The following is a 25,131-nucleotide window of genomic DNA, read 5'->3' as shown; positions in this document are numbered from 1 at the left end:
TGGCAACCACAGCTGCCACCGTTCCACCATAGGATTCATTCTACAGTCTGGTTTTTACAATTCCAGCTGAATCTTTTGTCTTTTGGAAGAGGACATGGCATGCGCTCTTGGCAGGTCGACTTGTAGGAAGTGACAAGACGAGGTTGAATGTGTCTTTAATTTGTGCAACTGTGACTTAAAAAGGGTTTTAGAGAATAAGTCCAAAAACCAGGAAAGAACAAAACACCAAKTTCTTTATAARTAAACAAACAGAATAAGAGAGTGGAATGCCAAATGTTACAAAAACTAAAAGCAGGWAGTGRACTGCAGAGCAGGGCATTCTGGGTAAATGCAACCTAAACAAAAATGTTCCACTGCTAAATAAATAGAATTTATTTAAGTGCGCAAATGTTACGGCAATTACCCGATAGTTTGGTCCTGCTGCGCTATGCAGATGATCTGTCTGCATTGATAAAGACTCCCTCACCTCGGCATRCCAAAAGCTTTRAGTGGCAGGTCTTTGCAGGGGAGTTTAACYTACTTTTTYTTTAATTCAGCTAAACATCATATCTAACATTGGGCGCCTTAATATGCAATATAAAGAGCAATTAGCCTTCATTGCAGGATGGYAAGATAGTTTGGTATAAAAAAAMCAATAAAACAAGCAAGTTTTGTTATTTTCTTYCTACTGCATTGGGAAATGTTAAGTTTGTACTATGAGTACCACAACTTACAATCAATACMAATTTTATACACCAGCCTGTGATGCTGTGATGTTTCCTCACGTTTGAACCAATGCGATACAACGTTTTCTGACAAGCTTCGCAACAGTTTAATTCATTCCTGTTTTTCCCTGTAACATCCCAACATATTCAATTAACGTAATCACTTCCCATTTTCGCAAATCTACAACCCTACTTTYCTRCCACATACTGCACAGTTAGTCCCAACAGTGCAGTTAAGGCTAAGTGACTTGCTAAGAGGCACCTCGAAGCCATTGTGCACGCCAAGGGGGGAAAGAAAACTTCCTCCTTCGACCAGAATTCCCCAAATGGCACAACGAACGTGGTTACACAGAAAATCTAGTCGACACGGGTTTGGGTATTAAAGATTGTTTTAATTCCAGCTCGTGCTAAAAGTGTCCATTTTCGTACAGTTTTACTGTTCAAAGTCGGCATCGGTGGAAAGAAACCGACTGAACGCAGAGTCGTTCATAATTAACGACAGAATTAAAAGACTAACCAAAATTCATTGTTAGATCCAACTCTGTTCCATACATACGGATTTATTTGGAGTTCCAAAAAAATCAAAGATCAAGTTAAATTGGCATCTATGTGGAAAGCGTTCCATATAAAGATGACTGAACAATAACAAAGGGTGAAGCTGCGTTCCCCACAGTGAGTCCTACTGTAAGCTTCGCTCCCTGGGATGCCTGTTAGTCACCGCGGCTATGAGAAGTTCTGCTAGATGCCCTGGAGGGGGGAGTGCCATGTGGGTGATGCCTTTGCCTGTCAGATGGCTTGTGGTGAGAGCTAATCGCATTGAAAATAGAAATGCTTCCTGCCTTGGGACGGAGGGAGGGCGTACAAGCAGCCCCAAGGAGTCAGTCATACATGTGCGCGCGGAGAGATAGCCTAATCTTGTCACAAACACAGGGGGGTAAAAATGAAAGTCCCCACCTATCAGTGGCAAATGCTTCTTCTCACGGAGCTGATTTGTAAAAATCAGGCCGGCACGCCGCCGAAAATTACCAGTTTTTTTTAATTCTCGCGCACAAGCTGCTGTTGATTTATAATCCACCTTTGCATACATTTGCTGAACTGGATCTCCTTTATTAAATCACTTCTTCACCCCTAAAATTGCTTTYCTGTCAAGCTTACCAGTTGGAGCCTTACATAACCTCCCCCATCTTCCATCATGTGCTCGTTTCCTCTCTTTTTTTTAATTTCATTTACAGTTTGCAGATTCTGTTTATCAATGACTCCTCTCTGTTTTCTGGGATCTGTTTTTCCTGCCAGGTGTGAAAATGTGCCTCTGGTTTAAGCTGTGATTATGTCAAGGTTTTTCAAGGAGAGCTTGCTGATTTTCAACTTACACTGTAATACCTGCTAACCCCCACACCCTCCACACACACACACACACACACACACACACACACACACCCCTGACTTCACAATTATGTCACTCGAGTGTCCTTGATGCCTTCTGAGTCTCGGCTATACTTCACAGACAACATGTGGCGTCTGCTTCTGCATGCTGAGGCGGAAGGCAGCGGCGTTAAGAGCGATATTCCCCGAGGTCCCGTATATGTGACAAAGTGGCGGGAACGATTTTTTGTGAAGCCCACTGTGAAGGGTTTCAAAGCGAGGAAACAATAGGGCTGATTGCCTGTAGCCGAAACAGCCGGAGGCACGTTTGGATGTGAAGTGGACAGGGCTGGATTTCACTTCAAGAGCTCCGTGTGAGGAAAAGGAAATCACAAAACGCCGAATAATATCTAGGTAGAGGCCTTTAAATGGGCAGTGGTTGACTCCAGCTAAACCGTAAAGCAACAAAGAAATGACTTTTTGGACAAACTAATGAATATCTACCTTGTATTTTACTGTTACGTGAAGATAAGATGCCATGAAGTGTAATGTTTTTACGAATATGATACTGCAGAATACTCAGTTTAGCACAGGCTAAAACTAATTTTGTCATATGTGCTCTGCAACYACATTGTAGTTACACCTGTTGAATGGCTGCTTAGAAAAAGTGAACTGGCCAATCACATTGCAGCAGCTATTATACGCACGTCTAGACGTGGTGAAGATGATCAGACATTGAACATTACAAACGTGTGCAAAACTTTATCATTACTCCTCTAATGTCAAAGAACCACAACTTCATAATCGTGGTGTTTCTATTAAATAAGAAACAAAATTCAAAACACATGAACAAGTTTGTTCACTCGATAATTCATTAAAAATCCTCCTCCTAACACTTCCTGTTGTCTTCTTTGTCATTTCCACCAGTAGTAACATCCGGTTATTGATCATGTGACTAGTGTGAAAAAAGTGATGCACCTCAACCTAGGGCAAACACTATTTATAGAAAAAGGAGAGTGCCTTCATACATGGTATGGTAAAACACAACAGAGTGAGACATCAGTTTATGTATTTCTTTTTTTTTTTTTTTAAGATTCCTGCCAACCAAAGTGTGGATGTTAATATTGTCGTTTTAAGAATAAGGTAAAAGTCTTATTTTATTTCAACATACCTGGTAGATTTAATCAGGCATTGTTCAATTAATTATTTGATTTTTCATATTAACAGTTGTGTGTCTCTATTTGCCCTGTGGTGGACTGGCAACTTGCCCAGTTACCCTGCATTTTACCCAGTGACTGCTGTCAATAGGCACAAACACTCTGCAAATATAAGCACGGTATAGATAACAGATGGATGTAAATTAAGAGCTGCGTCCTCATGTTCATTTTTAAGTTTAGAACAACCCTGCAAGTTTTTTCCGGAGCTTTGAACGCAGCACTCATAGGAATATGATTAAATTCTCGGCTAATTTTGAAAAATTTGCACCTCTGGCAATTTGTTAGGTTCATTAAATCTCAATCATGTAATCCCTCTGTGAACAGTTATGACCAATCCTTATTGGATTTCCCTGAGTTAGTGTTTATTTGGTACTCTGTACTAGTCTGTCATATGAAATCTCAATAAAGTTCCATACAGTTTGAGGACGTGATCTACGGAAGAGGATCAGGGCCACTGCAAAAAAAAAAATCTCACAATTCTGACTTTTTTTTCCTTAAAATTCTGTCTTTTTCCCCTCAAAATTATGACTATAACTAATGACATTTCAATAATGTTGCACAAATTTGTGTTTTTTTCCCCCATAATTCTTCATAAAAATGTCATAATTCTGAAAAAGATAGTTTTTGTTCTAAATTGTCTTCCATAGTAATCTGTTAAAAGTGCGAGTTATAAATACTTTTTGCGGTGTAATTTGGGCAACTACTTTTTTAGCTGTGTCATATTTTAAAGCGACCTCGCACGTACTGAGGCCGTCGAATCGTAGATCCCCCCCTCCCCGGAGGAACATCAACGTGTCTCTGTTTCAGCCAATAACGTTGCAGATGAATCACAGCACCGCATACATTCAAACACGTTGCCTTGGATCCGCCATCTGACTTTTTTCCACAGCCAGGAAATCAAAGGGAAGTTGCGTCTCCTCTGATTTAAATATATCATCCAGCTCCATGTGTCTGTCAGAATGTACAAGATCAAAAAAAAAAAAAAAAATTGCCAACTCATTTGACTGTGCCTGGCTTCTCGCTCCGTCGGACTCTCTGCTGATAATCACGGCTTAGCTTTCATGATAATTTGAAGCAGTGAATTCTACTGGGTTTTTTTTTTTTTTTGATCCGACGCATCAATAATTATGAACCGACTCTGTCATCAGGTATTCCTGTGAGTGCGAATAAATGTAAAATATTGCAGTAGATAAAAAAAAGAAAAAGAAAAGGGATTCAAAATGTGAATATTAATAAGATCACCGGCATCTATTTAGAGATTTATTTCATGTAATGAAGGAACAAATTAACTTGGGCGTCCCCCGAGCCTCCAGAGAGAGTTCTCATGCAATTCTGAAGGCTGATCGTCTCTCCCCAGCACAGAGGGAAATGAAGCCTGTGGTTATTTCAGACGGGGAAGTAAGGACATGAAACCCAGAAGTCTGAAATACTGCTGTAATCTGTTGCAAGGAGGGTTTTTCATTCACAAGCTATAAAAAAAAAAAAAACCTTCATAACACTGCAGCAGTCATCACCATGGAGCATTTTTGCATCTCTAATTGTGTCGGTTGTGTTCTGGCTTTAACTCTTAGACTAATACCAGCTGCTCAAGTCTTCTCTTGTCAGTAAACATGTCTTGCAAAAAAAAAAAAACTAAAATAAAGCAGCAACTTCCTGCAAATCAAGACTACAGCCAGGCGAAGAGTAGCGAATGTTTCAGGAGAGTTTTATGTACAGAGTTTAGGGTTCCAGGATTCATGTCTGTTGTTTCAGTGCGAGACTGAAACGGTTTCTGGGCCGGGAGTTTTATTAGCAGAATGAACTGCTATAGACAGGAAGGAAAAAACAGAAAACAAGGTGATCTCTGTGGTCGTTTTGTATCTAATAGGTTGTTATCTTCCTCATTAGAGAACGGAGGATAAAGGAAGTATGGACCTTGATTTTTTTATTTTTGTTCTTTAGTGATGTAAACAGCAGCGCGAGCAGATATGACTCTACAATCAGGAGCCAATAATCAACTTAATCTTATTTATTTGCTTTGCAATGCCACATTTTGCACTTAACTACAACTGAGGATTTCTACTGAGCCAAGAAAAGGCAGCGGTTGTGTAAGAGTTTTTTATTTTTATTTTTTGGTTACACATTACAGTTCTCTTGATGGCAAAAAAACAACATTTTAGTTAAAAGACACAGTCGATCTATATTGGTATAAAACTTTATGAGGAAGATTATGTTTTGCTTTCTGTCCGAGGACCAACAATAGCCTTGTAATATTGCTATCTATCGAATTTAAAAGGTAATGATGACAAACTGGGCGGTGATTTTACACAGTAAAATGTAAGTGAAGTTTCCCCTGTTGGTTGTTGCAGGTGGCTGATCATCTGAGGAGGGAAAGCTGCGAGGAAATGTGGATTAGGTGCAGAAGGGACCCGGCTCACTCCTCCTGCCTCCCACTTTCCACGCAGTAAGCAGATCCAGCACATCTCCTGGACCAGCAGGCCAGCAATTACTACCTGGGAGGGTTCTTAAGGTAACCGATGAGGCTTTATTTCTAAGACGCACGCTTGGAGTGATCTCAGAACTCGCTGGGAAGAACCACTCCTGTCGGCTTAGAGCTCATAACTTTAGGAGTGCCGGCAGAAGAAGTTAAAATGTTATCGACGTTTAAGGACGAGGCTTAAAGAAGCAGAAGAAAATAACAGGAATGTGACTTTTTTTTTAAGGTACAAACTATGCTGGATCCCACATGAAGCGATTGGTCTTTAGTGTCTCGGTGGCAACAACTGCAGCTCCAGCTACTTTAATAAAATTAAGAAAAAAGAAAAACAGATTATAAATGTAGCTAACGCATTACACAATTCTCTTGTGTTTTCTTTAACTTTCTGTTTTTCATGTCTTTGGCAATTTTGTTGGGACGCAGTCACTGTGTTATGATTAGAAACTCAAAAAAAGGAAACAAATACTAAAAAGTGGCTAAAGGTCAATGAGCTTCCATTGCAGTCTATTTTGTAGATAACAAAAAAAAAAAAGTCCTCTTTCACAGCCTGTCATATTTTGTATGAAGTTAAAAGCGGGTCAGGTTGGTCGTCCTGACCTGTGTGTAATTTCTCTGGTTAAATTGGTTGAGATGGACAGAGCTGGAAGGGGCAGTGTGATGCTTGGGGCAATGTTAAGCAGGGGAAGCCTGGATCCTGCCATTTAAGCCGCTGTCATTTTGTCACGTTCCAGTATTGTTGCTGACCAAGTGCGTCCTTTCAAGGAAATTGCATATGCTGATGGCAGTGCCTTTCCCCCCCCCCCCCGCCAGCATAATTAGTTCTCCCGTATTGAAAGCGATGTTCAGGTCATGGTTTGAGGGGTTGACTTTCCTACTGAGTCCTGCTGGAAAAATATGGGCTTGCAAAAACGGGGACTTCTTTTAGATGGTGGTAAAGAATGGCGAGTCAGATTCATGCATACATGAATACAGCAAGATCCATCCATCCATTTTCTAACACCCTTGTCCCTCAGTGGGGTCGGTAATACAGCAAGATAATATTACAATTTTGATAGCATGCAATGTAATATGGACCTAAGCCAAAAAAACGTCGCCCGACTGCCATTAGCTGTGTCTCCATTACAAATGTGCTCAAGTTGTGCCATTGTGAAGTTGTGTCAGAAAAAACACAACTTTGCAATGTCAGTGTCTCCATTAAATAAGAAAGCAATTAAAATCACACACAAATAAGTTATACCTCATTAAAAAAAACACTCCCCCATCATCCTACTACCACTTTCTGTTGTCTTCTTTGTGTTTTCCACCAGGAATAACATCCGATTGTTGATCACGTGACTCGTGTGAGGCAAAAAAAAGCACGAATTCTGATATGGCCGAAAAGCCGCCTTTTTCTAGTTATCACAAAAATGCTTTATTGAAAAACATCACTTTTTTTTAAAAAAATGGCGTGTTAACTTTAAACAAATTAATTTCCGTAATTCCAATTTACCCATATGAGACAACGCAGCTGTCGACTTGTTGGTCACATCAAAAAATCTTGTGGAATCAAGTCACACAGAAACTGCTGCAAAATATATATGCTGTGTTAATATGGCAGCCATTACTCAAAGATGACTTTACCGCATGCTACGTTATGCAGTCACTCTGTCTGCGCACATGAAGATTCACTCACATCAGCATGCTAAATGCTTAGAGTGGCCAAATACCTTTTTGTGCCAGACGTCTGTGGAGAATCCAGACGTGAAGAACGACCGTTTCACTTTTACACCACAGACTGAGGAACACACCACTGAGACCGCAATGTAAACAGAGACTGTTGCTGCAGATCAACAACCGGTAGCAGAAGACCCATGTACACAGGGATCACTTTCCTGAAAGACAAATCTAAAGTTTGACCTTTTAAGTGACACTTGGAGGTTTGCATTTATATGAGCACTTCACGAGGGTACTCAGACTTTCAGGCAGAGAGATAAATTATGCATTTTAGGAATAAATGACCCAGTTTGCCCATAAAAGAGGTAGGTTGAGCTGGCGAATGGTGGACGTAAATATGCCAAGGCTTTCACTGTGACTGAAATCTGTATAATGTAGATTTACTAAAGATTATGTTATCTTCCTGCTTTCCTACAGCCTTTTTTGATATTTAACTCAGCTCATTTTCAAAAAGCGAACATACTAAAATCATGGTGGAATGTTTTACTAAAGATGTAGACATTATTATTTGGTAACATCCACCATCTAATTCCTAATAAAGTCCTTTTAAAGACTTTCTCAGTACATTAGTATGAAAGGCGAGCTAGTCACAGTCCTTTCCTGTTTTTGCTGTTCAGGTTTAAAGAAATATCATCACAACGAGCCAATATCATCAAAGAAATAGTTTTTCGTTTTAAGATGGGATATAGTTCAAGGTTAGACCCAAAGGACTTTCTTACAACATGTTTATGAATTATTAATCACCTCTAAACGGATGTCCACTCTCACTGGTGAACAGCGTAGCCGCGGTTGGTTTCAACACCCATTTGACATCAGTTGAAAAGCCATTAAAACAAACATTTTCACATTTTACTTAATCGACTACGACAAAGAAGTGCATGAATGTGATGCGACAGAAGAGTTTTCATATCTTTGTTTACAAAATGAAAATATACGAAATCTACGGCAAGCGGCTGTGTTCAACACTCCAGAGTTAACGGTTTCTAGGATCACCAAAAGCATTTACGAAACCCTGAGTCATCAATGGGAAACAACGCGCTGGTATTTGAACTCAACTTGTCAGATGAGCGTTTAGCTGTTTGATATTTCAAACATTGCTCATTCAGACGTTTTATTTTTCCTCTTTTATCCATCATCTTGATCTCTGGTCGCCACACATAAAGCCGTGAAACTCAGGTGGGGGGGGTGGTCAAGTCATTCATCGACAGCGATGGCTTTCCAGATTGTCATCATCATCAATCTCGAATCGTTGAAGGGAAAAAAAAAAAAAAGATTAAAAAATCGGATGAAAAACAGAAGAGATACGAAACGCTGTGAAACTGCCACTTAGCAATTCAGCAGACTGTGAAATACAGGTGAGTCACCTCTTAATTTCAAACACCTGCCTGTCGCTTCTGATGCTCCAGACGGCCTTAATCTTCAGCGATCCCCCTCGTTCCAGGCGGCCTCTTTTCCCTCGTTGCCCTCGTTTCACCGGGCCGTCGTTTTCCATCGCCTGGTTCTGGTGTCTTTACGGCGCCTTTTCGTTCGCTTGGTTCCAAACGTTCCCGTGTCCCTTCCTCTGTCTCCCCGCTGTCATGGCCGCGAGTAAAAGTGACGGCTAAGGTGAAAAGAATTGAGATCTACAGAGTTTGTGTACGTCAGTAATATGTTCAGTGGACTGTAACTCCCTCCCCGTGGACGACCGGGCCGCTCCAGCTCTACGAGGGAGTGAGCAGTGAACGGAGTGCCGTCGCTTCAGCTCCCTTGTGCCAATTGCTCAAAAATGGCCAATTTCCTGTCTAGGATGTGTGTTCTCACATTTTTATCATCCCCCGCTGTAGTTATCTAGTTGCACTTAGGGTCATCAGTCATCGATGCCACGTTTAGAGGAAGCCAATGTGCAGTAAAACTGACGGACGGCCTTCCGCATGACTGAAGATGTATGAGGCGCGCAGGCGAGGCGGTGAGGCTCCTTCTTTTTTTTTTTTTTTTCTTCTTTCCTTTTTTATTGTATTTTCAGCGTTGTCATAAGGTGCCAGGAGGAAAAATAGCATAGCTTACCCTGCTCACTACTAAATAAAGCACAGAGCGTTTACTGATTCAGTGCTTAGCTCGGCCAATGTTTTCTGTCTTTGTTTTTGTTTGTTTGTTCTTTACGTGTTTGCAGATATTTGCAGTCACTGGAGACAGGAGTGTGGTTTAAAGTGGAATTATTGCAAGATTTAACATCTCAACTGCGGTAAAATTCAATTTAAGATTGTAATTTGTATCATGTCTGACTGGCTTAGATGGAAATTCGAGTAATGATTTGGGAGAAAGTGAGAAAAGGAGTAAATTACATAGTACTCTAAATAACCTGAGTGTTTCGCTTTGGTTAGTGTTTGCTACATTTACTGATTCTCCTGCTACAGATGATTAAAGTGGCAGTGTTATGGAAAATCAACTTTTTTAGCTTTAAATCATGTTATAATGTTATTCCCCCAGCAAAAACATACCTGGAGTCTGGACTTAAGTCTTTTATGGATGTTTTAGAAATCCTTTAATCTCCATGGCAACCATTCAGCTGTGCAAAATGTCTGGTTGGACCTAGCCCCGCCTTAGAGTTGCAGGTTCCAAGCTTCCAGCCTCACAGAGCAGCGCAATCCCGCTCAGCTCCTTCAGACTAGTCAGCAGCAATTAGCAAACAGCAGGTGAGCTCATTAAGGAGCTACTTCTCAGTGGAATGCTGGTAAAAAATAGAGGAGCCATGTTGTGATGATGGAGTTTCAGAAAGAGCTGGAGTTTTTAAAGAGACAGAGGCCCAATTTCAAGGCATTAAATCAGAATGTCAAATTTCTTTTAATTTATGTTTAATTTAAAGCATTTTTATAATAACTAGACGTAACATAGTTACTTGATTATACTGTGAAATGGCACTATGTGCCTGTAAAACACATAATACTGCTCATTTAAAGCAAGAGGTAAAATAATCTGCAATCTGCGCATTGCAGATTGCAATGCGCAGATCTATAATGCTGACAAGCTTCACAAGGGCATTGTGAACCTTGTCAGAGGCAAATTGAACTCTTTGAAACAACAGGAGTTGTTGCTGGTAATCTATCAGTAAACTTACAAAAAAAAAATCATCTTTGGATGTTAAACCAGGATAATGATCCAAACATTTGAAAAAATGAAGACCAGGTCTTTATAAAAGTATTGTATGTAATATCATACCAGATCGGTTTAAGAAAAGTGTTCATCCACACAAACCCACTAACAACACTGAGTGTTGTTTTAAACATGCCAAACCCACAGGGGGCAGTGTAGGGCAAAGCCAAAACCTATGTCGGCCAACCACAATCCTTCAAGAACAAACTTGACTTCCTGCTTGGGATTAAACACGGCCAAACAACGTCTCAATATGTGACGTCATCACTCCGTTATTTGTCGCAGATTGCAATTCGCAGGTCTCTAAATCTCATGTTTGCAATGTACACACACAAGAAGAACTGTCAAATCTTCACTTTGGTTGGAGTTTTTATAAATAATAGTTCTTAGCGATATTAAACGGGGTTTACGTGTGAATGAAAGGCCAAATTGCATAAAAATCTATTCAGTTTCCCAGATGTTCGGCTACCGTGTTGTTGGACAAGGCTAGACGGAAATGGACACCAGACACAAAATCAAACGTCTCCAGAAACTGAATCCTGACACAAACACAGAGTAAAACCCAGTAAAAAAAAGTGTAAACAGAAATGGTCAGTAACTGTCCCTCTCTGTTTGACCTACATTGTATAATCTCCAAGACGTCTTCCATTTCGACTCAGCCATCATCATCATCATCATCAAAAAAAAAACAAAAACGTATTGTTCTGATTTGCTTTTCTACGCTTTATTGCTCCACATTTAAAAAACGTCGGAGTAGCCCAATAAAATCAATAAACGTTGATTTCGCTTCTATTAGTGCAAACGTTTGAGAGAAAATTAGCAACAAAACTCCATAATCACGCAGCACTACGTGTTACATTTGGCAAACTGCTGCAAAGTACACTAATTATTGTTTTAACATTACTACTAACGCCGTCAAGAGTAATAAAACTCACACGTTTGAAATGTATTAACACGGTTAAATTTAGATCACAGCAATCCGCTCCTCTGGTGAAAACAAAGACAGATTGCAGTGAGGCATATTTCACATCGGTGTTTTAGCCGTCGTCGGGGAACGGCGCGTCACAAGCTGTTGTACTTTCACGCCAGAGAGGAGATCGAATCCTGCCGCACAGCGCAGAGTGTGTACCGCATTAAAACCAGGCAAAAAAAAAAAAGGAAGAAGAAGCGACTCATCATTAGCATAAGAACGAGTGGAGGACACCTCTCCACAAGCTGGAATGAGAAATGTTCCTGTTCGTCATGCATACAAAGCCCCCGCAACTTGACCTTTGAATTATGAATACCCTCCGCCGCGCAGGGGAGCTGCAGCCATGTCAAAGAGACGGGGCGGGAATGTGAAGTGAATCGCTCTGGGATGCACCAACATCCTATCTGGTTGAAAGTATTCAGTGCACTTTCAGTATTCGGGCTGCAAATGGTAACAACGGCTGGATTTTAACATACGACCATGCGATAAGATCGTTGTTGCCCGGCTTGCAGGAAGTGGCCTGCATCGTTTTTTTTGTTTTTTTCCTCAACAGCGTGTTTGTGAAATCGAGACTAATGTTGTTTTCACAGGGGCAACACGGCGGGTGCATTTTAAACAGGTGGCCTTGTCAAATTTCAAATGCAAAATGTATGAGTATTTCTGATTGGAGGCCATGATTGTATGTTTGACTGTCGTGATTTTTATTTTTATTTTTCCCCTCGACGAACACCTGAGTAAAGCAATTACTTCAGTTATGTTAGAGTCTGTAAAATGATTGACTCGTCATGACTTGAGGCGGTCTGTCAAGGCTTTGTCTCATTACAGATGTTTCACTTTTGATTCAGTTTTCATATTCTTTGTCACAGACACCTTCCCCCATTAAATATGAATTTAGAAAGCAAACACCAGAGATTTTTTCGTGACTCCATAAAGGCTCAGAGCATAAGTTCTCCATGTCAAGCTGATGATGATCTTGTAGGAATGTATTTGTTGACATGTGGAAATCTAATGTAGTTGAAGCTTAAATTTATGTTTAAAGAGGTATGTGTTATGTGTTTTAGAGGATATAATACCATTTTATAGTACAATCAAGAAGCCGTCAAGTTACATTTAGTTGTAAAAAAAAGATGCTACATATATCAAATATAATTTTGTAATTTAACATCTTGAAATTGGGCCTCTGTCTCTTTAAAAACTCCTGCTGTTTCTGAAACTCCGCCTTCAGGAAATCATCACATTATGGCTCCTCTATTAACCCTTTAACAATGTTTTTTTTTTTTGGGGGGGGGGGGGTTTACCAGCATTTCACTGACAAGTAGCTCGCTTAATGAGCTCAGCAGACGTTTGCTAATTGCTGCTGGCTAGTCTGAAGGAACTGGGTGACGGAGCTGAATGGTTGCCACAAAAGATTAAAGGATTTCTCAAATATGCATAAAAGAATGATGACACAGTCCAGGTATGTTTTTAATGAGGGAATAACATTATAACAAGACGTAAAGCTCAGAAAATTGTGGTTTTACGTAATACTGCCCCTTTAAGAAGTTTATTTTGATGCATAAGAAAAAGTTCTTGAGCTGCTGGCCTGTTGTCTTACACATAACACTTGTTTACATAAGTTCTGGAAAAATGTTTAACTTTTGTTTGTGTGGCAGAATATTTGTGTTCTTGGTGGAGAAAAATAACAAAAGACTTTGGATTATATGTGAAAATACTACAACTGGCAAAGTCTCTGTTTGGCTAACAACGCTAATTCAACATTCAAAAACTTAACCTGATCAACTACGCTGCTCCACTCTGGACAGAAATGCTCTGAAACATAGTTTTGAGATTTATTAAACTTTATTCCATTTGTGAAAATACAAAATTTTGCCACCTTAGAACTAGACAACCATAAACACACGGACAAGTCAAAACTGGACTAAGCTTTTCTTCACCAATTAGGGATGTGTTGATGCATTATTTATAATTGCTTGAAGACAGAAACCAAATTCTGAAAACAAGCCAACAATAAAACATTTTTACGTCCTGTTGACGTAGAGCGGATGTAAAGTCTTGTCTTTCCTGACCAGCTGGACGTGTTGCCGCGCTCTACCAGAAGCCACCGGGATGAAAAGAGACAAACAAACTTTCCAAAATGGCACCGAGCTGGTCGACTTTCAAAGCCGTACTGGTTTTTTCCAGTTTTGACCGGACACGTTAAATATGCATGCACTGTAAATAATGAAGCAGTTTTTCAGGGCTTGGCAAACAAACGTTTCTGGTTGTTGTAACATTGCTTTCCACACGGTTTCTGATGAGAAACTCTCATTTGTTTAACGTGACGATAAACATGATGCGCATATGAAACTCGGGGGTTCGGTACCTCAAAAAAGGTTAAGAACCACTGATTTAGATACAATGACCTTCTATTATAACCAAAGTGCAGGGCTTAAAGAGCAAAAAATACATACCACCGCCCCTATAATATTAACTGAATAAGCCATTGTTGTTTTTGGCAGCAGCCTGATAAAGTTTCAATGGAAGTAAAGACAATTTTAAAATTTGACTTTTAGATAAAGTGTTAATATCCTAAGCCTTTTACGATGGACAACATTTTGCTTATCACACCCATCTGGTACTTATATAACATAAACCAATGTAATGTGAGAATCTGTACCAACTTCCTTTCATTTCCACCGCCGGGTCAGCGTTCGTCTGCTTGTGCGTTGACCTCAGCGGACAGTTGCTGGACGTTTGCCGACAGTAGGACTCTTCCGGATTTCTTGTAAACTCCATTTTTTTGCTAAYAAACAACAACAACTCCCCAGCCCATGAATAGACCAAGGAAACAATATATGTATATTTGTAGTCTTGTCAAAATGTTATTGTAGGAGCAAACAAAAAAAAAAAAAACCAAAAAACTATCTTTTCATTCACGGCGTGGCTTCAGGCGCTGAATGTAACAGGCCAATTATCTTCATCTCCCTCCCAGCGTTCAAGCTGAGCTTTCATTCACTATGTACTGTCTGACTGTCTGTGGCTCTTGTCTTACAGCACAGAAACCAGGGGCAACTAGTTGAAAAGAAATAATTGGCTTGATTGCAGAATGGCTAATGACAGCTGCAGTAGCTCAAGGTATATACAGTGGAAATACACCGAATAGAAGAACACACGCCTTTTTTTCCTCAACGTCTCAGGTTGAATCAGACCAAATCTCTCTTGTTTTCGGCCGTTTCGAAAAATAGAAAGCATTTCTATTTGCTAAACGGAAACTGGGTTAGGGTTAGTTACATTTGGACAATAAAACGTAGGAGAGTCATTTATTTACTACATGGGGCTCCCATGTAATGCTTATCCCGTTTGAACAGGGCTTTAGATGTTGTCTCACCAGCTTCACACAGCATCTTCAAGGTGACTTTGTCTTCAGGTCTGAAAGAATCGCTTTCCCTCCTGAGAGTTGTGATGGTTGGACATCACCATCATGTCTAAATCGGCGTTTTATTTTTTAAACCGATGAATCCGGCGCCTTCTGTCATCTGGAAAATGTTCCTGAAGATGAACCAGCTTCACGAAGCTTCACAGTTCTCTTCCTGATTTATTTGGACTTTAAACAATAACTTCTGATTTGCAAGATCTCTTGACGTATTCTTTCTCTCGTTGTTGTGGCATTTGGCAACTCGAAGTGATTTGTTGATTCTAACTAACAAGAGAGTTGGGTCTGATTTAACGTCATGTGGTGAGAAGAACAAGATGACTTTTAAGTTTATTTCCACAGCACATTTTCAGCCTCGAGGCGGTTCAAAGTGCTTCACATCATAAAAACGTTTTACAGTCACAAATTATGAAACAAGCAATGTTACATTTTGTCAATTTACTCAGCGTATGTAAACTTCTGGTTTCGCCTGTGTTCTTTAAATCTTCTTCTGTCCTGTTTTAAGTTGAAACATCTAATCGTTATTTTGTATCGATTTTTGATTTCACCTCTGGCTCTTTTAAAAAATAAAACTTAAAAATCGGTTCTGACRAAAAACGATGGCAGAGACTGAGGTGTTTACATGCAGGAGCAAAACCTCCAATAAACCCCAAATCCTAGACRAGTTGCAGATRATGCGTCAAACGTAGGACCGGAGAGAAAACGAGTTTTTTCCTCTTTGGTCGCCATTTTTGAAAATGGGATTACCAGCAAATGAAATGGAAATACGACGAGGACCCAGCAGGGATACTGGGAATGCGGTGTTGTTGTTATTTTTTGTTGTTTCAATGAGGTTCGGATGCAGGAGCRGATTCTCCTGAACCTCCTCACCCAGACTACAGCAGACAAAGCAAAGAGATTAATGCAGCTGCTGCTCAGCTCCACTGCAGTGAGCAGCTGCAGAAGGTCATGGCTGCCCATTGCTGCTGCCTTACATCATGAGTCCATATAATGACCACTGGTCCGGACTCTGTTCTGTCCTTTAACAAATGCATTTATTTTTCACCAAAATTGTTGACTGAATGTGCTGCGTTTCATGACGGAGTGTTAGATCCATACGCTAAGAAAATACAAAAATAATATTACGAGAAAAAAAAGTTGAAATAATATGAGGAAAAAAGTTATAGTATTACGAGAATACTCGTRTGAAAATAAAGTCAGAGTATTATGAGAAAGTYATAGCATTATAAAATGGTAATAATGCTTTCAGAATAAAAGTRGTACAACAATAAAGTCAAATAACCACTTTATTCTCRTAATATTAAGACATCATTGTACTTTTCAGTGATAACTTAGTTGTCCTGATGTATTTATTTTTTGTACCAGGAGTTGCATTCCATTTAAAATTACATCTTATAAAAGTGTTAAGGCGCGTTTCCATAGTGTTAATGTTTGTTTATATCACTTAAAATGTTCATGTTGTTAGAGCTGATGTTAAATATCCACATCTTCAAATCYGTTTTTTAATGAATTCAYGATTAGCACTCAAACTTTAAAATCTTAACCATGATAATCAAGCAAGACATTTTCTTAAACTTGTAAAATTGCTGGCCTGATTTAAACTGATTTAAATTTGTTGCAACTTTAAATCAGATTATCTAGTATAAAGTATGTGTTTACGAGGTTTTGAACTAAAAATGCATTGAATGTATYGTTTGTCAACTYTTTAACGAAAATGAATAAAGTTCACAGAGCATGTGTCTTTTAGTCCAGTTCAATGTGAAATGCTTTCACACATTTGTTTTATCCAAAGGAGATTGATAGAGGAAATTTTCACGAGCTTAGAAAACGGCTTAGAAAAGTGAAAAAAGGCTGTTTTGTAATTCTAATCACCAGACGATACAGACTGTTATTTATTTACCCTCCTAAATACGTCCCAGTAACTCAAAGCTCTTTCTGGTTTCATTAAATCAGGTATAGTAGTTAGTGGAAGGTCACATGAACCAAGAGTTTAGCTTGATTTTTGTCGGATTCATTTTTTTCCCACGGAACTAAAACTCTTCATCTTTCTTATCCTTTCGTTTTGACCTACTTTTGATAGAGGAAAGAAAAAAGATAGAGAAATCCCCATCCCTCCTGCCCCCCCATGAAAAAGTATTTTCCCTTTTCTGTCAATATTGCAGTTAAGAAAATGTCTCTTTATATGCTGAGGCAAAGTAGAGCTAGATCTCTCAGAGCAACAGAAAAAAAATAAATAMATGTCTGTTTCTGGAAGATTTCCTCTAATCTTTTCCTCCAAAGCGCAAAACAAGTATCCAAGGTCAGCTTTCAAAGCGATAGAGAAGCCAGGCAGAGGCGTTTTTACAAGGTGCAGCTCTGTGGTTAGCGTCAAGCTAACTGCTAGTGCGGCGGCTCGTGAAAAACRCATGCATGCCAAAGTGAACATGTTGGAGCACAGGGTGGTCTCAGYAGCAGCGTGTAAACTAATTCAAATAAAATATTTTTTATTGTTCTAAACAGGCAGCATCACACCTAAAATACTGAAACAAGCCGGCTGAACTTTTTGTTTTGTTTTGTTTTTGAATGTCCAAGTGCCTTAGTTTCCGAGTCCCTCCTTTTGAATGTGTTTGTCTAAACATTTTACTTACCCTTGGTTTTGTCAAGTGCAGTTGCCATGGAAACAGGTCATGTACTTATGTACTGTTTTGATGGGTGAATGCATATGAAAATACAAAGAAGCTCGTCTGTAACGTGAGCCCAGCTGCTGTCTGAGCTCTCGTCTGCAGACGTGTTACTGTCAGACAGCTTTCGTTGTGTGTGTGTGTGTGCGCGTTTGTAGCATATAGGCGGCGTTACCGGGGGTGATATTAAGGTTTCCTGAGGGAATTCATCTCTAATGCTTGTGATTTATGCATTAATGGTCCCGTAAATGGAAAATCAATTGCCATTAATCTTAAATATGGAACGGATGTTGTAATTATTTCTATGTGGGCCTTATTCAGGAGAACCGACAACAGAACATCGATGTGTTTTTCTAAATTAATGAGATGCCATTTTTGTTATTATATTATTTTCATTTTTCACTCCCACATTTATTCTGTTTTTTCGTGGTTATGATTATAGCAGCTGATTTTTAAGTTGTGGCTAAGTGAGAAAAATGTCATAAGCTCTTGCTTTTTATAAAACTTTGATCTGGCCATACAAATTTWACATAATTGTGGTTTATCTTTGAGAGTGATATGAAGCCAGAGGAAGAGCATTAAACATATTTTTTGTCAACGTGACAAGAAATATCCAAGAAATCTCTCCAAACCAAGCCATTCCAGTYTCAAAACAAAGTAAAAGTGATTACTCTTACATTAGATCTAAAAGAGCATTTTAGATCTTATGTCTTTCATTGCAATCATCTCCCCTGACAATTAGCACAGTTAGCATGACCATTACAACAACTTTTGTGTGTATTCATGAGAAAATCAGAATTTATACACATTCAGTATGAAAACAATAAGACGGAGCATAAAGGCAATGAAACGTGACGTCACAAGCACAAGATCCCACCTGCTGGGGAGCAAAACAGCTGCTCACCCACAACGACTGCTATTGCTTTTAGCGGTCAGGTTGTTAAATGTATAAATGTTTGCGACGTGTAAAAGAAAGAGTGATGCAATGTTTTGCTACTAATTTTCAGCACTGACAACTAGATAAGGTCCAAGCATGTCACATTTCAGAGGTGAGTAAAAAGTTTTAAAAAATAGTAAGAAGTAGGTCAGCTATGCTAGCTTGACTTTGAAAACCTTAACATGACGACGTGCTACAGAATTCAGTGTTTCGGTTCAGCTACCAAAAACAAAATGCGATCCACACATTAACTCTCTGACATATCATAAGTAGAGCAATCAACTAATGAACCACCACTGGTATTCATGCAAATACTTTAATTATTAATCGCAAAATAAACATCAAGCATAAAAACATGACACTGTAATGGACTGAATGTTCTGTTCTGTGTGTGGAAAATGTATGTGTGTTTTTTAGTATTGAATCCTGATGCACATGAAMGTAATCTCTGCTCTGTCAGCTATCTGTTGTGGCTAAGTTGCTATGACAACAGGTTTRTGTAAAGATGACATMGCAAAGCCTGTCCTGAATGCTAAGGCTAGTAGCCCACCRATGATGGCGGCTAAACGGTTTTCATGTGACGATGAGTTSTTTCTCTGCAATTAGCACATTGAGCAGCACATTCACAAGATTAATTGACAGCGCTAAGACCCTTCTCCTGTCTCTGGTTGGCTGTTTTTGGCTGGAAGCGATGCAAAAGTAGCTCAGGGAAGAGGCGGAGTAACTCGACCTTTTCGCAAATTATCTGTTTCTTAGCRAACTATCACAACATGGTGACAGTTTTAACAAATATGTAAAGAGCATATGTTTATAAAAGTTATATAGTGTAGCCTTAACTTCAAACACATCTGGCAGCTAACAATAAAGATAAATCTTAACTCGTTAACCAAATATTTTGGTCGCTTATTATAAAATAATGGTATTTTTTTAAGTGTCAATCATCGCTAAGTTACAAATCAATCTGGTAACTTTGYCATCTCTCCTTCTTGGTGTTTGTTGGATTTTAGAAATAGGGTTGCCAGAAGACTTTTTTTTTCTTCTTTTTTTTATAGTAGCTGCTACTTTTCTGCCACGGAGGTTTTGGTCTTATCTCGTGTATGCCGCTGCAGTGAGACTCTGCTTTTACGGTGATTGCGAGGGATCAGTAAGTGAAGGTCATCTCTCCGCACCGCACTTGGTGCACTACACTATCAAAAATTATATTACTAGTATCCAAGGTTGGGCAGTAATAGTATTTGAGCTGATTCCATGTCAAACATTGATGGTTTAAACGGATTAGAAATAGGATGATGGAGCACAATATTGAGAGCATGTGTCCGTAAAAGAGCTATAAAGTTGCTATAAAGGWAMCCAAAGCACAGGATGAGTAAAAAGGATGTTTTTTTTCCTTTTGAATGWTATCACAGTAAAAAAATTTATAGGTTAAAAAAGAGCACACTGTKGGAGTCTATTGTGTAGAAACCCTATATCTCCATAATGGATTGAATTTCTTTTGCATTTTACTTCATTATTCCTTTCAACGGTCTGCATAAGCGTTCATTAAGCTTTGTTTGTAGGCCCTCACTGACAAATGGTTTTCCATTGAAGTCACTTTGTTTTTGGCGTCTCTRCAATGTGTTTATCAGGCTGGAATCCAGAACAGAATAACAGATTGTAGGACCTTGTTCAAGGTTTACGACACTGAAGGACACAGGCTGTTGCTGGTTTGATCCAACGTATTAACCTACGCCTGTGGCTCTCTGTGTTTAAAGGTCATAATAACAGCCATAAATTTAATGTCAGTCATCATCTTGATTGCATTAGGATTTTCTGTAGGCCTTTCATGCCAACGTGTGCTCATTACAAAACCGCAGGCACAGATTGAGCATATTGTTGAAGTCAAATGGAAGAACGGCGAGCTGTAGCTCCTGAATCTAGCCACCATATTGGAGGTTTACTCTGTCACCTTGGGAGTCACCTTGAGATTCTTAAGGCYGTTGTGGTCGACCGATGACCTYCGGATTGTAGTCTTAGTTGTTTAAATGGTGGAGTATTTGATGTTTCTGTCAGAGAATTAAGCTKCTAAGCTTATGAACTAAAGTCTGCTGGGATGCTCTGATGGATCCTCCAGCTGCAACGTATGGGGGAAGCAGTGTGACTTGGGTACAGGTGTTTGGAAGAGTGGAACAGATCATTGTTAAATAAACTTGTTGAGGAAGCACTTTGATTCTGCTTTGTTAGCCTGGTAAAAACCAGCCCCGTGTTCCAGGCTTTACTTCGTACAAAGGGTCTGGACCATCGGAGWAACGACTGCTTGCTGGAGACGTGACACACGTACCGCTGTGAAGCTTACCAGTAATTTCTTGTGCTGTAAGCAATCATCCTCCATTGAGAGGTGCTGAATGAGATGCTTCGTTCACTGTTGCGGGCGACGGTGGGAGGGCGACCCAATCGGTGGATTGMCGGTTCCGTTTCCGCTCCGTCTGCCTATGTCGTTGTGTCTTTGAGCAATTTAGCGTCATCAGTCACAACTTCTTCTGTTCGCTGATTGGCCCGGTTGAAATGCTACCAGAGGAATCCAGGTCAATGGGAGAARTTCCATTGACCTAGTGAAGGGAGATGAGAATCAAGTGGCAAAATCAAGGCAATTACCAGGCTATGGTGTCGTGGAAGGCCATGTAATTAAACCTTGAATTAATGCCTGTATCACATAACTCTTGCACTTACCTAATTAGTCAGCTTTTGCTATCTAGTATTTTAGTTTGTGAGCACTATTATGAATAAATCAATTAGTCACGTATTTGGACATACATGTTTGCTAATGATAACTTTTGTTTTTTGTAAGTACATTCACACACTTCTTACTCCAATTTGTTAACCKTTKTTTTWGGATTATATTCTTACATCACAATTATAAAAGCATGTCTTTTATGAGCAGCAAACTTCAACTGCATTCATATTAAGTTCAATAGCAATGTTTTTCATTATTCTGTTTTTCTAASTAGGTGCACCGGCCGGATGCGGTGATGTCGGCGCCTTCAGCTCGTTTGGTCTTGTCTCCGCTGTAATCCTGATTAACGTCAGCAGCTTTACAGACAAAAGGGTCGTTTAAAGCAAGCCTGAATAAGTAACTATGCTTTTATACAAAAAAGGCTTGCATAGTTTACCAAAACGTGTAACTTTTTTAAAAAGTCAAAACAGAAATCTCTTAATTGCACTGCCAGTTGAGACGCTGTCTCACTGACTGACTGAATATTTGAACAGATTCATTCTTAGGTATGAACTCGTTAAATTTTGCATCCACGGTACATCTTTTTTTTTTTTTTTTTTACCTGTCTTTTTTAATTTGGGTAAAGTACCATATAAGAGTTTTTTTCCGCCTTACATTCAAAACATTTGGGTATGTTGATGACTTTTCCTGACATTTTTGTCTATTTTTTTCTGTGTTCTTCCTTTAACTTTATTTACATTGTAAATAAGCATTTGCCTGTTGAGCTGAACTYTGATCRTTTCACTCTAATACAGAAGTTTGATGGTTTTGTACCAGACTTTACTGGTTTGGAARATGTTTGCATTTTAGTATGCTCTTTGAGAATCAAGGTTGGACGAATGAGGAAATSATTAACAGCTGAGATTGAGATAATGGTGAGGTTGAAAATAAAGCAAAGAGAAACCAAAACCCAATATAACAATGATACTTATACAACTAACACAAAKGATAAACCAAAGCAATTAAGAAATTACAAAAACATTAACGTAAATAAAGCTAAGAGTTCAAACACAAATAGATCATAATAGTATTTTTATTTTTAACTTAAGCAGGAGACAAATGGAGATAAGAACCATAATAAATACAACATTTTCATGTATTAATATACAACTAAATGAAATACGATTGAAGATGAGGGATTGAGGCACTTTTTAATTGATCGATCTCTCATCACAATTTTTCAGCTAAGAAGCAAAAATATGCATCTGTCTGAATCCTGAAGTATGAAATGTTGGATGATATGAGGAGGTAGAGTATGGACATGAAAGTTGGTGAATAAATCTGGAGAACTTGAAAGTATGAAGTCAAGAGAAACAAACAAATCATCCAAAGCTTTTCTTTACCAAAGCGTCAGCTGAGCAATCATTTGAGCCTCAACAATAACTCTATCCATTAATTAGCATTATTTCTCTGTTGATATTTTCTATGACTCACTTTTTTTTTTTTGTCAGCTGTGCTTCTATATTTGTGAGGCATATTTGACTGCGTGTGCGGAATAAAATATGCCGTTTGAAGCGATTCACCGCACAGACCCGCCTTTGAACGCAGCGGCCCGGCGCTCCTTCAGCATCTCTCCTTCCAGGTTCTCACCTTTCCAAATTCATCAGTTTCAACTCCTAAACAAAGTTCGGAAACGAATATAAATGCGGTCTTGGTGACGCACGGAAAATAGTCCGCTTCAATAGTTCACCTTAGTGTTAAGCTGCTGTATGAATCTAGTATTTCATAGGAGGAAAAAAAAAAAAAAGAAGGAAGGAATCAAGCGCCACTCCATTGTGCTTTCATACAGTTAAGTGGTTCGGCATTAAAGCGGTCATATTTTGTGTATAATACATGTGTGACATTGTGTATCGTGTAATTGAGCGCGGTTTGTTTCTGTGTGGGCGAGTGGTAAGGTCGGACCACCGACAAACACAATACGGCTGTCGGCGCCCGATCATGTTCGATCAACAATGGTTTGCCGTAATTGTGCATTTAGATTGTTCTGATGTTGACACTTCCTCAGACATATAAATATATATTTATATATATATATATATATATAAAATGCATTGTTGAGAATAGCATTACCGGCCTTATTTACCTTCGCCACGGCGGATGCGTAATGCACATTTTCTCTGTCTCGACGAAGCATTTGTTATTCTGAAAGGACATTTATTTGCGTGATGGAATTTGAGCCGCCTGTGTTTGCGGCGTAACTGTAATCAGTACGGAAAGTGCATCTAATGCTTCAGCGGTGACCTATGGAGGGGAGAGAGTGCAGTCAGAAGAACATTTTTCAATAAGCGAGTTTGTTGTTACTTAGGGTTGATGCGTTTTACTATGCCATTTGCCTTTATCTGGAATGCATGAAATAAGGCTCAGGAAGTCAGSAAATAAGATTGTGTTTGTTTTTGTCTCGTGGAAGATGTGAAATAAACCACATTATTTACTTGAGGCTTTTTCTCAATAAACCTATGAGTGGGAAAGAGACATACTGAGGCATCTTTAAAAAGCATCCAGAATTAGCAAGCGATGGCCTGTTTATAGGTGTAAAAAATTCAATTTGATCAAATTTTTCTTTATGGCATCCAATCACAACAAATGTTGTCTTAACGCACTGTAAAAAAATMTAATTTAAATTCAATTATGCATTCATTATTCCAATTGATCCAGTTAATTGAATTAACACAGCCGAAGTCATGGAGTCACTGGTAGCAGCATTTCGCTCCGTCCTGAACTAGCAACCGCAGGAACTTGCTTGTCGTTGACTTTACAGCAATTCCTCATACAGAGCATGCATATAGCGCCAGCGCAAAGGAAAAACTCACCTTTTACAGGAAGAAACCTCCAGCAGAAGCAGAACCTGGCTCGGTGCAAGAGGCCATCTGGGGGCAGACGTACAAAAAAGAAACAGATGAACGTATGTAGGATTGTTTTTTATGTTGAAATGAATTGTGATTAAAAATAAATGTGTAAGAGGCGGAATAGCAATTGAATATTGCTTTTCTGATGTTGTTGGAGATCAAAGAGTGTTTGGGGAAGGAACAGCACCTGTCAGTGTGAGACCTTGGTAAGCRTTGCCTCTTCTTTAGCCCACATCTAGTSTCCATGGTAACCAGTTGTTTTAACACCGCAAAGTTAATGTMTTCCCACTTTTCTCACTTTACAGCCAAGGATTTATAAAAACMCAGCAGTCTTTTACTTCCTGTTGTACAAAACCTGCTCTRGGTGTTTCATTTTGGGGGGTTTTATGCGTCATGAAATGACTTTCATTGTGAGGTGGTTCTACGTGGTCAGCTGAATTTCTACGTTTTTGAACATGTCTGAGTAACGTTACCAGAAGTGAGGCGCGTGAAGACGGATGTGATTAGATTAGCTACTGTACAATCAGCTACAACGTGTCTAGACAGGCTCATATTCCAGTATAATAGCAATCAGAATATGATGTAGCATATTTAAAGCTCAGACGTGGAAATAAAGGGCTACTTATGAAGTCGAATCAGTTTCTYCAACATGGAAAAAGCTGCTCTCCAAGCTGCTCTCCAAGTCATGAATTCATCTATTAAGTTCTGTTAGTATAATTTTGGTTACAAACGCCTCAGTGTAGGTTTTTTATATACATAAAGTTATGGAAACCATTAAATTAATGAATGAAAGATGACACATGGGTTTGCAGTACTCAATGGGTTTAGATAACCAGATTATACTGTTAATCTGCTTTGAGGTGAATGAATCCGTTGTTTTCCAACAAGCAGTATTCAGCTTTGCATGTCTCATAAAACTTTGGCCAATTCTGTATCTTGGCATATTTTACTTTGTT

The 25,131-nt window shown here is 39.2% G+C and overlaps 1 protein-coding gene across 1 annotated transcript in view; it reads left to right on the top strand.

The window, feature by feature from the left end:
- The window catches only part of lingo1a (leucine rich repeat and Ig domain containing 1a), a 164,045-nt gene that overhangs the window by 67,513 nt on the left and 71,401 nt on the right, over positions 1 to 25,131 (top strand). Inside the window, exon 2 of the mRNA XM_008411179.2 lies at positions 5,632 to 5,792. The gene's annotated coding sequence lies outside the window, so the exon portion shown is untranslated. The remainder of the gene's footprint in view (positions 1 to 5,631; positions 5,793 to 25,131) is intronic.

This window comes from Poecilia reticulata, linkage group LG6, assembly GCF_000633615.1.
Source record: "Poecilia reticulata strain Guanapo linkage group LG6, Guppy_female_1.0+MT, whole genome shotgun sequence".
Lineage (NCBI taxonomy): Eukaryota > Metazoa > Chordata > Actinopteri > Cyprinodontiformes > Poeciliidae > Poecilia > Poecilia reticulata.
This window is presented reverse-complemented; position numbering and strand designations above follow the sequence as displayed.